The sequence below is a fragment of the Melanaphis sacchari genome, unplaced genomic scaffold, assembly GCF_002803265.2.
Source record: "Melanaphis sacchari strain LSU unplaced genomic scaffold, SCAv2.0 Contig1481_pilon_pilon, whole genome shotgun sequence".
In the NCBI taxonomy this organism is placed as follows: Eukaryota; Metazoa; Arthropoda; class Insecta; order Hemiptera; family Aphididae; genus Melanaphis; species Melanaphis sacchari.
In genome coordinates this window covers 796-14205 of record NW_020270643.1, presented here as the reverse complement: position 1 = coordinate 14205, position 13410 = coordinate 796, and the positions used below count along the sequence as shown (strand labels likewise).

Below are 13410 nucleotides of genomic sequence, written 5' to 3'. Positions count from 1 at the left end.
TCACGGCTCAGAGTTTTCTCCTCTTGATGACGTTGGTACTTTTCATCGAGTTTTGCTTTCTCTTCACCTGTCGCGTTTTTGTAACCTTCGCAAATATCACATTGATCCTTCTTTAGAAGAAAAAAACCAATATTAAATTCAGTGTTAAATATACGTGAGTAGGTGTCGTAATTTGCAGCTTGTAAGTTAGCGATAGTCCTTTGAGAAGAATAATTTCGGTGCATTTCTGAGATAGTTAAGCTACCATCGATGAACTCTCTAGAGGTGTCACTTCTTACATAATGACTTTCGATTCGAGGAATTGAGTCTATGTGGTTTCTAACTGAGGCCAATACTTCGGGATCAGTCTTGCGATGATTTGAATGTTTCCCTCTGTTGTCTATAGGGGCCATCCCAGTCAAAGTTTTTCCTTGGATAACAGTACGAATTCTTCTTTCGGTTATTCCCAAGGTATTTATTAAAAAAGTTTTACAAACACGAATTTTTTGCTCATTTTTCCTACTGTAGAAAGCGCAATTTGGCTTTCTAGGTTCTTGAGCACTTACGCGACGGTATTTCAGAATAAGTGTTTCGATACATGAATTCAAGTAGTCCCGTTGTCGTTGGAAAGAACCCATAGCCCAATAATCTGCAAATAGTTGTGATCTGTAGTCCTCTGAAATATTTTTTGTACACGAGAGAATACATTTATCACTACATGGTGGTCCCATCTTTCGAGCATCAACCATTTTTCCTGTTCTTGATTCATAATTGTTCTGAATTTTTCAACCTTTTTGCTTTCACTTTGCCCCAATTGTCAACATCGCGCAGTCTTTTTTTTGGGTTTGTTAGTAGGACACGTTGTTTCAAGAAAATTACCTGAATTCGAGTCAGCACTTCGAGTTGCACTCGGTGTATCTGTACCTGAACTTGATGAGTCATTATCTTCACTGGATGGTTGGTTAGGTTCATCTGAACTACTTTCAGAACTACGTAATAATATTGGTTTTCTTTTTATAATTGATTTAGTTGCGCTGGTTCTTGTAATAAAATACACACTTTTTCTATGTGTAACTTTCTTTACTTGCTGTTGTGAAGTTGTCGCTTGTTGGTCAATGCTACCGACTACTATTTCGGGCTCTTTAATTGGTGGTCCTTCACATAATTGCATGTGTTGCTGTTGTGAAGTTGTCGCTTGTTGGTCTTCGCTGCTGACTACCGTTTCTAGCTCTATAATTGGTGGTTCTTCACATAATTCCATGCGTTGCTGTTTTGGAGTTGTTGCTAGTTGACTGCTCGGCTGCTCATTTTCAGTCCTACTGTAAATACTTCACGATTACCTTTTTTCAAATTTTATTCTAAGGAACGGAGAACTCCGAATTAAAATACGTAATTTTAATTACATAATTTTCGTACTTTAATTAGGTTTTAATATAATAATGCGTATTACGTACTTCAATATTAATATTGAAGTAGGTACTAGAAAACCTATTATCGCGTAAATAACGGAATACGCGTGAAGTAATAAAAGATTAATTAATTCAATTTAAGAATATTAAAATTGAAAATGTACGTAACTGTCATAACTACTATCTATTTTTAGTTACAACAACGACGCAAAATACAGTTATGGCGCAATCGCGTAAACAATCTAGTTAAACAACGGCCCAAAGTATAGTTATGACAGTTGATTATTTAGGAGTTTCAGATAAACAATGACACAAAAGATACTTACGTCGTTGTTGCTCCAATATTATAATACAAATAATTCAAAAGTGACCTATCATGCAGTTATGTCTTTCTTCATCTGGAGACAGCAGTTCACTCGTTGACATCAAACGCATTACTGACACATGCGGCGATGTTGCACCGAATTCATTTTACAAATAACTGATAATTTCACAACGACGCAATTGCCCTCTGGCGGTCTAAAATACAACTACAGTTCCGTCGTTTTTCTACATTATGCGTACGCTATATTTAAACTCATTGTAGCATTTAAGCCATTTATACCAAATTTTGCAGTTGCGTCATTGTTCTACCGGAACGGCGATATTACATTCAGAATGTTAAACAAAATATATATTTATTAATTGTATAATATAACTTAATAATAAAAAAAAATATTTTATGTAATTCTTAAAGCAACAAAATAATACTTCACTTGCATAATTGTTAATTAATAGGTATGATAACATATATTTTATAAATGTATATACTTTAGATAATAATTATTTAAATACCCTAACTAGATATTTGTTATTTCTATTAATTTTAATTTTCAGAAGTATGTGGTTCGTTGTACATTTTATTCAAAATAATTCAGTGTCAGCTGTTCCAAAACCATGGTGGAAACATGGCTATTGTGCTTGGCCAAAAAAAAAAAATAAGAATACAAATAAATTAATTGAATCAAAACAAAAACCAAATAAAATTGACTATGATTATTTCAAAGCAAAATTGTTGACAGAAAATCCTATAGGTGATTATGTAGTTTTATTAAAAGTCATCATTACAATTAATATTAAATTAAACTTTGTATTTTCATTTGCTAGCTTCTTATAATGAAGCCAGATGTAAAGCATTAAAAGCACAAAACACTTCAGATTTGTCTACAATAGAAAATGTAAAATTAAAATTGAAAACTAAAACTAAAAATAAAAAGAATTATCAAAATTCAAAGAAACCTCCAACTAATGAATCCGAATATAGTTCTGCACCTGAATTTTCTGGTAGGTTTATAATTTTATATTATTTATTATAAGTTCATAAATAAATGTAATACCTAAGTTTGTATTTCAAAGATTCTAGTGATGGTGTTTTTGACGACAGCGATAAAGATAAATTGTATAGTCCGGGATGTTCAAAACTAATTCAAAATAAATTTGATTTAAGTAAGAAACTTATTTTTAAAACCTAAGTTTGATAAAATGATTTAGGAATTTAATTTTTTTTTTAAATTATCCATTATTTTTTTATAATATTATGATTGGTTTTTTTGTAATTAATAATAGGCCCAAGTTATAATAATATTAACAATAATGATGTTGGTAAAAACAAGGAATTCTCTTCAAATAAAATATCCATTACAGAAGGTATATACAAATTTTTGATTTTAAATGAGTTGATATAATTAATTATTTAGTATTTTATTTTTTCATTAATCAGAAAAATATTATCATAGATAACATTGATATTATAAATAGTCCAAGTGGAAAGTGGAAAGTTCAATATGTAGTAATAAAATATTTCAAAATGAATATCAATCTCCTTTGTCCAGGCAATTAAATAATGTCAAAAAATGTTTGTTTCCTAATAATACAAGTAAAGTAGTTTTTATTTATATTTAAATAGTAATTAATTTTAGAAAAATTAAGCTTTTCACCATATCAATTGTAGAAATATTAATGGACCTATTTGAATTATAGTATGATTCAGGTTTACACCATAAAATTGTTTGTGTAACACCTATTTGAATGCGTTTAATTTGTATTATATGATTTTAAGTACCTACAAAATATTATTATATTTTTATAAAATAGTCTGTCTATATTTTGATTTCTTTAGTTTTAAATACAACTTTTAACACCAATTATAGATCAATTTGTACATATTTATATTAACATTTTAGATAAAAATTATAAATATATTATACAATTTATTAGATATATTATTATGATGGTGATTTTATAGGGGAATATAATATTAAAAAAGGTTTTACTTTCTATATTTAATTGTATTTTAGATTCTATTGAAGAAGATATTATAGTAAATGATAAACTTTCAATAAATGGATTACAAGTTGCTGATACTGATTTATGTTAAAATAAAATATCTCATCTTACTTATGAATTTAAACGTAAGTTATATTTTGTTATTTTATTAGTGTGCTATAATTTATAACATAAAATGCTATTTTTTTTTAGACATTAATATTGTAAATTAATTTCACAAAATGTTATGATTATACAAAAACATCTTTGACAAATATCAAATTTGATATTAAAAATTTAGTATATACAGTGAATGAAATAAAAAGTATGATGGAACATACTGTCAATGTTTTGAACACCTCTGGTTCACTAAGTAATCAAGACAACCACAACAGTTCAAATTTATTGAACACTGAAAATGTTCCAATTAGTAGTGTACAAACTCTTGAAAATGTTGAAACTGAACTTGAAAATGCTACTACACGGGCCCAAGTAGTAAGTGTGTCAAAAACAATTCTGATTTTTACTCTAAATATCTTATTATTTTTCACATTGCATATTAATTATTCTTTTGTATTAATAGGTTAATGAACTATCCAGATTAGTAGGTAGATCTATATCAGACTCAGTACGCCATATGATGCAAAAATTGTATGATGATACGTGGCTGAAGTAGGGCTTACGATTTCCTACGGGTATTTGAAATACACGGGTACACGGGTAGACGTGTATTTAAGTACACGTGTATTTAACCGTGTATTTAATATAACACGTGTATTTAATGATCTATAATAAATAATAATTTATAATGTATAACAATTTATAAATGTTAATAAATTTAGGATATAGAAAAAAAAAATGTAACAGTAGTACACAGGCGTACACTATAGTATATAGGTACTATAGTTAGTTCGATGGTCAAGGACGTCATTGTAGATTATACTTATATTATATTATGCTCTGTGTATGCAATAATTATTACGAAGATTATATCTATACAAAAGTGCATTATTTCGCTGCTTATCAATTATATCATATAACAATATAAAAGACATGAATGGCTGAGCCCGTAACAAATATTAAAACGCTTAATAAATAATAATATATGAAAAGTAAATAATGGGAATAACAAAAATAGGTTAATCAAACAAAGATAATAATTGATAAACTCTTAGTTTATTATATAGTTTATACTCCAAAGTCCAAATTAAACGATACCATATTATGTTATATTTGCCGCCGTCTCACAGTCTCAAGTGTCACCTCTCAAGTTCAACGTATTTTAACTTCTAAAATGTCTAAATTAAAAAGTTGGGTATGGCAGTATGCCAAACGTATTGGAGACAAAGGATATTGTAATATGTGTGATGATATCAACGAATTTTCATGTAGGGGAGACCGGGGATAGTTGTAACAGTTTTCATATTTATAGTTATATCTCGTGAACTAATCATTTCTTATGCTTTCTTTTGATACCAATAGATAGATAATGTTATCTAGTTATTTCACATAACCTATAGTATCTTAAACATAATTACAAAAATTAAAACAAATTATAAAAATTATAATTTTTTTTGTTACAATTTACCCCGGTGGGGGGGGGGGGTAAATTGTAACACTAGGTGGGGTAAATTGTAACACAAAAAATTAAACTTTATAATAATTCCTTTTTATTTATAACATAACATTTCTTTTTAACCCACTTGGTTTTTATAGTAATAACAACATAATAAATATTAAATAATCATTTAAACATATTATAATTATTGAATAAAAATATATCATAAATCAACTTATGGTTATAAAACAAATTTAAATAAAACATAAAACATAAAACAAACTACTAAATTAATATCTCTTTTAATAAAATAACTTTCTGTCACTTAATAATACTATTAAGTATTTTAATTGCAAATAACAACATATTAAATATTAAATAATACAATACCTATTTTTTATAACATAATCATATAAACTTATTATAATTATTGAATAAAAATTTATCATAAATGATAAATCAACTTATGATTATAAAACAAGTTTAAATCAAACATAAAACAAACTACTAAATTAATATCACTTTTAATAAAAGAACTTTCTGTCACTTAATAATACTGTTTAGTCTTTTAATTGCAATTATCACATACATAAAATGGACCTCTACACTCTCTAGAACATTCAGTATGAGTCCAAAATTTACAATCATTACATTGTATCCATTCTTCATTCGATTTGCTCAAATTATAACTTTCCATACAAACCAAACAAAATGAATCTTCCTCATCTGTACTGTCATGATATAATTTGGCTTTTTTTGGCTTAATCGTCTTCTTTAGCTTCTTCACATCTTTCTTTACTTTAGATTTAGATTCAAATATATTTCTTTTTACAACTCTTGCATTATATTTTTTTTCTAGTTCAATCTTTTCAGGCGTGTCTGTTAATACTGCGCTTTTCCCTTTTTTTCTACCTTTACGATTTAATTTATTTTGTATTGTTGCTTTTGGGTATGGACGAATATGTTCAGGTGAAATAAACGTTGATGCCGTATTATTTAAATCTGTGCAAGATGTTTGAGTATCAATGGCAGGACTTGTTACTTTTATGTTGTTATTATGAGGAGTTTGCATACTAACATTAGATGTTGAAGAGACTGATTCATTATCATTAACAGTTGAAGTTGTAGGTATAAGATTTTGAGTAACAAATGTATCTTGTGTTTCAAAAGTTTGCAGCTCTATATCTGTTACAATCGATGGTAAGAATTCATCTTCTCCAAACACATTAGGGTTAAATGGATGGATCCCAGACACTTTAAAACCACTAGTTATGTTTCTAGGAGAGGTTGCATCAGGTAATGCACCAACTGCAATCTGTGGAACATCATAAATAGTCATCCTTTTACCAGGGTTCATAGTCATCCATCGATCCATTTCTTTGTTGACATACTTTTTAAATGGGCCATATACACATCGGTCAAGTGGTTGAAGTTCATGAGAACAATGCGGTGGAAAAGATAGTAACACAACACCATTGTCACGGCAAAAATCAATCACAGGAAGGTATAAGTGGGACTCGTGGTTATCTAAAAGCACCAACACTTTTTTGTCTATGGTTAGACGAGCATGATTCACAAAATGCTTCATAAATTGCAAAAATTCTTCACCCTGCATCCAACCCGATTTATTTGCTGTACCAATACATCCAATTGGACCTCCTCTTAAAAAATGATTTTGGAACTTCACTCTTGGAAAGATAAACATGGGTGGTATGGCATTACCAGTTCCATTTATTGCTAAACACATTGTTACCAAAACACCTCGCTCAGCCGATGTAATAGAACCTATTTGTTTTTTACCCTTGGTAGCAACAATTTTGGATGGCGCTTGGACAGTAGTTATGCCAGTCTCATCTATGTTATAAATATGTTGAGCTTCAAATTTATATTTTTTTAAAACAGCTTCATATTTATCCATAAAAGTTTTGACATTTTGTTTATTAAAATTCATTGCTCTAGACAAACTAGTTGCTTCTGGTTGTCTTAGGGACAGAGTGGAATTTCTTTTCAAAAAATAAGAAAACCAATCTGGTCCAGCCATAAGACTTTTTTCCCAAGACTTTGGAAAGTTTAGACAAAGTCTTAAAGCAAATTGATAAGCAAGCTGTCTAATATCACGAGGAGTAAGTCCAAAATACATGTCAGCAGAATTTTTAATATATTGACACAACTGTTGTTCATATTGTTCACTGAACATTTTTTTAGGGGAATTATAGCCTATGGCTGGTGGTACATTATTATCATTGTCATTACATTTAATTTTTTTCACATAACGTGAAAGACTTACATGGCATAATCCATATTTTTTTGCGGTTTCTCGAATTGATTTTTTGTCTGATATGATTTCATGTGAGGCATTTGTTATTTGTTCTTTGGTATACCCTCTGTTGGTGGTTCTTATATAATTTCTAGCCATTACTAAATATAAGTACCTAATAATTTTAAACAATTATCAAATAAATATGACAGGTTGATTAAGTGAAAATAAATAATTGAAATTTAATACAAATAAAACAGTGTTACAATTAACCCCAATGGGTTTGTTACATTTTACCCCATTTGATTTTCTTTGATATTTGATGTTATAAAAAAAAAACTATTATACTTACACAAATGAGAGTTGTTGGACCATAAACTACGTTTGATTTTCATTCACATGAATGTAAAATAAATGTATAAATTATTCTAAATCAAACAATTAGATGAAAAAATAAAACTTAAATATTATTTACATTTTAGTGATAACGACAAATTTCTTATCGTAATTACGTAGGTAATGATAATATATCAGTAATAACAACACTAAAACTGATAGTTTTTTATGACGAATCTAACGCCATCTATTAGAACAATTTAATTACAATCTACAAATTGATTACGCCTATGTTACAATTTACCCCGTGTTACAACTATCCCCGGTCTCCCCTACTGGTGGAACTACGGGATCATTAGGTCGACATTTAAAATTAGTGCATAATTTGAAGCCAACAAATTGTCAGTTATTAAGGTACGTTTATTTGTTTGAATTTTTGTTACTAAGTAAGATACGTGATATCATATAGGTTGTTGGTCGACGGTCATACCACAGAATAGTTTTATAATTGATTTTCATTTGACAATGTATATAAAAAATTATAATTTGAATACTTTTTTCTGATTTTTTAGTAACATAATAAACTGTTTACATAAAACATTGCATTAAATTTTCAATCCTTAAGTATAAAAAACTAAACGCTTGATGAATTTTTAACAACAAAACCATTTGCAAATTTTCAATGATGAATTTCGGTCAAAATTTGATATTTAAATGCTTATAAAAAAAAATTGTGCCTATGTATTTTTATTATTTTTGATTTGCTAATTAATCCACTTGTGAGGAATTTTGTATTAAATTTTCAAAAAATTTGACCCAACAAAATTTTTTTATCTATATTTAAAAAAAAAAATTTTGGAAAAACCGAAAATTTCTTAGGCCTACAATTAGCCGAAAACTTGTCAAATTATTTTAAAATTTTTTTGGTGTGTATAAAATGGTTATCTTAACAATTGGTGAAATTTTAAAATGTCTGCGATAATTTATTTTTGAATTACATCAAAATAAGAAATTCGTGCACGGAAAAAACGGGGGAACACCCAATGTCTTACTTCCAAGTTCAAAGTGTTCAAACGCTCATAAAAATTTAGTTTGACTTACGGTAAAAATGTTTTTTGTTAGAATGGTAGAAAAACTTATGGAGAATCTCATATTAAATTTTCAAATTTTAGACTCAAACCAAAAAAATACGTATTACGCATTTTACGTATTTTTTCAAATTTCTAACTTTAGACGCTAATAAAAAACAATCAAAAATTTACGCTCAATTTTTTTTTCCATTTTCTTAATTATCTCAAACGGAATAATTTTATTATTTGAAAACAATAAATTACTCATACGTGTATATTATTATATAAATACAAGTTGTACTGTACAACGTATGATGAATCTTGAGTATACTTTTCGTGCACTCTTCAGCCAAAAAATTTAAATCAATTAATTCGAAAAATTATAAAATTTGTGATTTAAGTTCATCAACTTCAAGTTCATCGACCTGCACCTCTACATTACCTTTACCTTCATCTTCCGATTTCGCAGAAAATGATGACTCTGATGGCATAAGTGAAGTGGAAGGTCCAGTTAACTCAAATGTTGAACATAAGTCACCAGTTAGTCGAAAACGCAAAAGACCTAATGTATTGAAAGTTCAAAAATCTAAATTTGCGTGCAGTAACGAACGAAGAGAACTGATTCATGAATCATTAGCAAAATTAATATCAATGAATCAACTACCAATTTCATTTTGTTCGAGCATAGGATTCAAAAATTTTATGGCTGTCGTTGAGCCCAATTATAAAGTTTGTAAGCAAGAAGCAATGAAAGCTAGAATAAATAGATTAAAAAAGTTAGTTGAAACAAAAATAAGGGAAAATCTACATCAGACAAAAAGTATCGTTTGTACAACTGACGGCTGGTCTTCGTTATCTCAGGATTCATATATTACCGTAACTGCACATACAATTGATTTACATTGGAACGTTAGCTCTTATACCCTTAGCACGCATGAAATGGAAGAACGCCATACAGCTGAGAATCTAGCGATTCAATTGGGCAATACATTTAATGAATGGGAAGTTAACAGTAAAGTCATAGCTGTTGTCACCGACAATGCTAGGAACATTGTTAATGCCATTTCATTAATATCTAGCGATACAAACATTAGCAGTGTAACATGTGCAGCTCATTCACTTCAACTTGCTATTAACCATTCGCTAAGACAAGATAATATTCAATTATTAGTTGAAAAATGTAGTAAACTTGTTTCTCATTTTAAACATTCAAATATAACGAAACGATCATTAGAAATTAAACAAGAGCAGCTTGGTATGGCAAAAACGGCTTTGATTCAATACTGTAAGACACGTTGGAATTCTACCTTCATGATGTTAGAACGTCTATACCTTAATCGATCTCCATTAACTAACGTCATAGCTGATCGAACTATTACAAGTGCAACTATGGCACAAAAGTTTGAAATTACAGAGAGCCAATGGGCTAGGGTAGAATTTCTTATCAAAAAACTCAAACCACTACAAATAATAACGCAACTATTTTGTGATGAAAAGCATTCTCCCGTTTCAATGGTCAGACCATTACTACAAAAAGTAATAGAAAAACATTTATCAATAAATGACACTGAAGATGATATTGAAATATATTTCAAGCAATCACTTATAACACAAATAAAAACCCGTTTTAATCTCGAATGGACATCCTCAAGTACTGTAAGCCTAAGTCAAATATCTTCTTTACTCGATCCAAGGTATAAGGACTTAGAACATGAGTCACTTGATTCAAGAGATGATATTCGAAAAGAGTTGCAAAATATACTTGAAACTAATTATCCACAGGTTTCTGTTACGGAACATACAAAAAATTCACATACAAGTGCCATGGAGTTCCTATACGGTGACGAAATGATCGATATGAATGATCCAAAAATACAATTACAAGGTTATCTGGCTGAACCTCAACTAAGATTTGATTTGGATCTTTTTGAGTGGTGGAATACAAGAACAATCAAGTATCCAATCATTTCCGAATGTGCGAAGAAATATCTCACAATACCAGCTACATCAGTCAGCTATGAAAGATGTTTTTCAACTGCCGGAAAATATTGTTACACCAAAAAGGAGCTGCTTACTCCCAGAAAATGTAAACACGTTAGTTTTTTTGTATCAAAATAGACATCTAATTGATTAATATATTTATAACCTTATACAAATTATTATAATTATAGTTTATTATTATTTGTTTTGTTGTTAATGTTTTTTGTTTAATATTAATTATAATTTATTATGTTATTATATTATCTAAGACTGGAATGTGAGACTAATATCTTCTATTAATATTGTATATTTATTATTTATTACCTACTGTTAAATTGGTTTTTTTCTATATGCTAAATATATTAACATATATAATACATTATCAATTATTATATATCATTAAAAACACGTGTTATATTAAATACAAGTGTAATATTAAACAGGGCTTGAAACCTATTTTCGTTACCGATTTTAAATCGTTTAAACCGTTAAAAACCGAAACCGAAACAGGAAAATTTTTTTTCGGTATCAAGCCCTTAAATACACGTGTAATATTAAATACACGTGTTATACTAAATACACGTGTAATATTAAATACACGTGTAACATTAAATACACGGATCAATACACGGGTTTCATAATTACACGTGTACCCGTGCATTTAAGTACACGTGAAATCGTAAGCCCTAGGCTGAAGTATTATTCTTATATTGGACATAAAGGAAAAAACAAATTGTCATCTCTCAGTTCTTGTAAAATTATTTTTGGTAAGAATCCCATATACTTACGATTAATTATATAATATGTATTTTAAAATTTTATGTATAATTCCTATAGATGCAATTCATCTATGCTCAAAGTTTGAAAAAGTACCAGATATAGAAATCGCATTGTCAATTAGCAAGTGGTTGGCACAAGCAAGCAATCGTTTAAAAAAGAAATGTACCAATACAGAAAACACTTGTGCACTTTAATAATTTTCTATTTTTTTTTTCATTTAATGCTTTAAACTCAAGTTAACCCTTAAATGCACGATTTTTTTTTTTTTTTTTTAACTAAATTCTTTTAAACTAATTTTAAGGCGTAGAATCTGAAAAAAATATTTAAAAAATTATACAAGCCATATTTACTATGAAAATCACAAATTTTAAACATGTTGCAAAATTGCTACAGTGTGCGCAAATGACTTCAAAATATTAAATTTCATCAGGACTTTATTAAATAAGATAAAATATATTAAACAAAACCAAAATTAACATTATAAATATTTAAACATAACTTTAACTTTATAAACTTTATACAATGTTAAAAGAAAAGAAAAGGAATTTTGTTTTTTCAATCTATTTGTTGTGGTATGATTGAAAACATGTATGGGATTTGTTGTTGCATAAATAAATTGCACATTTTGAGCATTGATTGTTTGTAAAACCTTTGCAGTTTGGATATTTACATCGCCCTCTTTTATCTATTCGAATTGGCCAATGACTTGTTTGATCTATTCTCACATCCTTTGATGGTCTAAACGATTGAGGCCTAGTACTAGTTATTTTATTTTACAGTGGTGTAGAGGGTCTTCCTTTTTTCGGTCTTACTTCACCAATTTTACACAATGTGTAAGCAAGATCTTTTCTCCAACCAGCCAAAGTAAACTTGGGAGTAATGTCTTTAGCTTTACAAACTCTTTTATATAGGATCCATGAGTTCACCACTGTCATATCTAGCAAATGGTAAAATATTCTTATATACCATTTGCGAGACTTAATTTTAATTTTGTACCTGCCTATGTGACTATCAAGTAAATCCACACCACCCATATGACGGTTATACTCTTAAATTAAAAATGGGCAATCTACTCCTATTTGAGTTTTCATCTTTTTATCATAACGTTTTACAACAGAAATTGGATCTTTCCCACAATATGTGGATAAAAGTGTAACCACTTTATTGTCCTTTCACAAAACTAAAGACAACAGTGCGGTTCCATATGATGATACTTTATCAACTGATTTTCCTCTTTTTAGGTTTTTTATATATTTGTCATTTGGAAGTTCACAATTTGGAATTCTATTACAGCGTACAGTTCCTAAAGCTAATATACCTTTTTGATACATAAACTCAAACAGAGGTATACTGGTATAATAATTATCACAATAAAGTTTATAGGTGCGTCCACACCTAACAAACGTTTGGGGAAACATTGTTTGTCAAACGTTTGTCGAACATTTTTTAAATATTTGTCGAACGTTTGTCAAACATTTTATTAATGACCACAAACGTTTGTTCATAATTTAGTTGTTCGCTATATGATTGCTAACATTCGTGACTATGTATGATCTAGAACAAGTCGCATGCTGCATTAGCGCTGCTGCGTTTGTTATAATGCGTAAGAACATAACATCAAAAAAAAAAGTTTTTAAAAAAAGGTGGTGGGAAAGACAACTTTTTCAACGAAGAAAGAATTACAGTGGTGAGAATTTCATTTTAGATTTACATGACGGTGATTTATTTAATAATTTT

At 28.9% G+C, this 13410-nt stretch overlaps 1 pseudogene; it reads left to right on the top strand.

The window, feature by feature from the left end:
• Nucleotides 1–2268: 2268 nt before the first annotated feature.
• On the top strand, nt 2269–11867 carry LOC112591927 (annotated as a pseudogene).
• The last annotated feature ends 1543 nt before the right edge of the window (nt 11868–13410 follow it).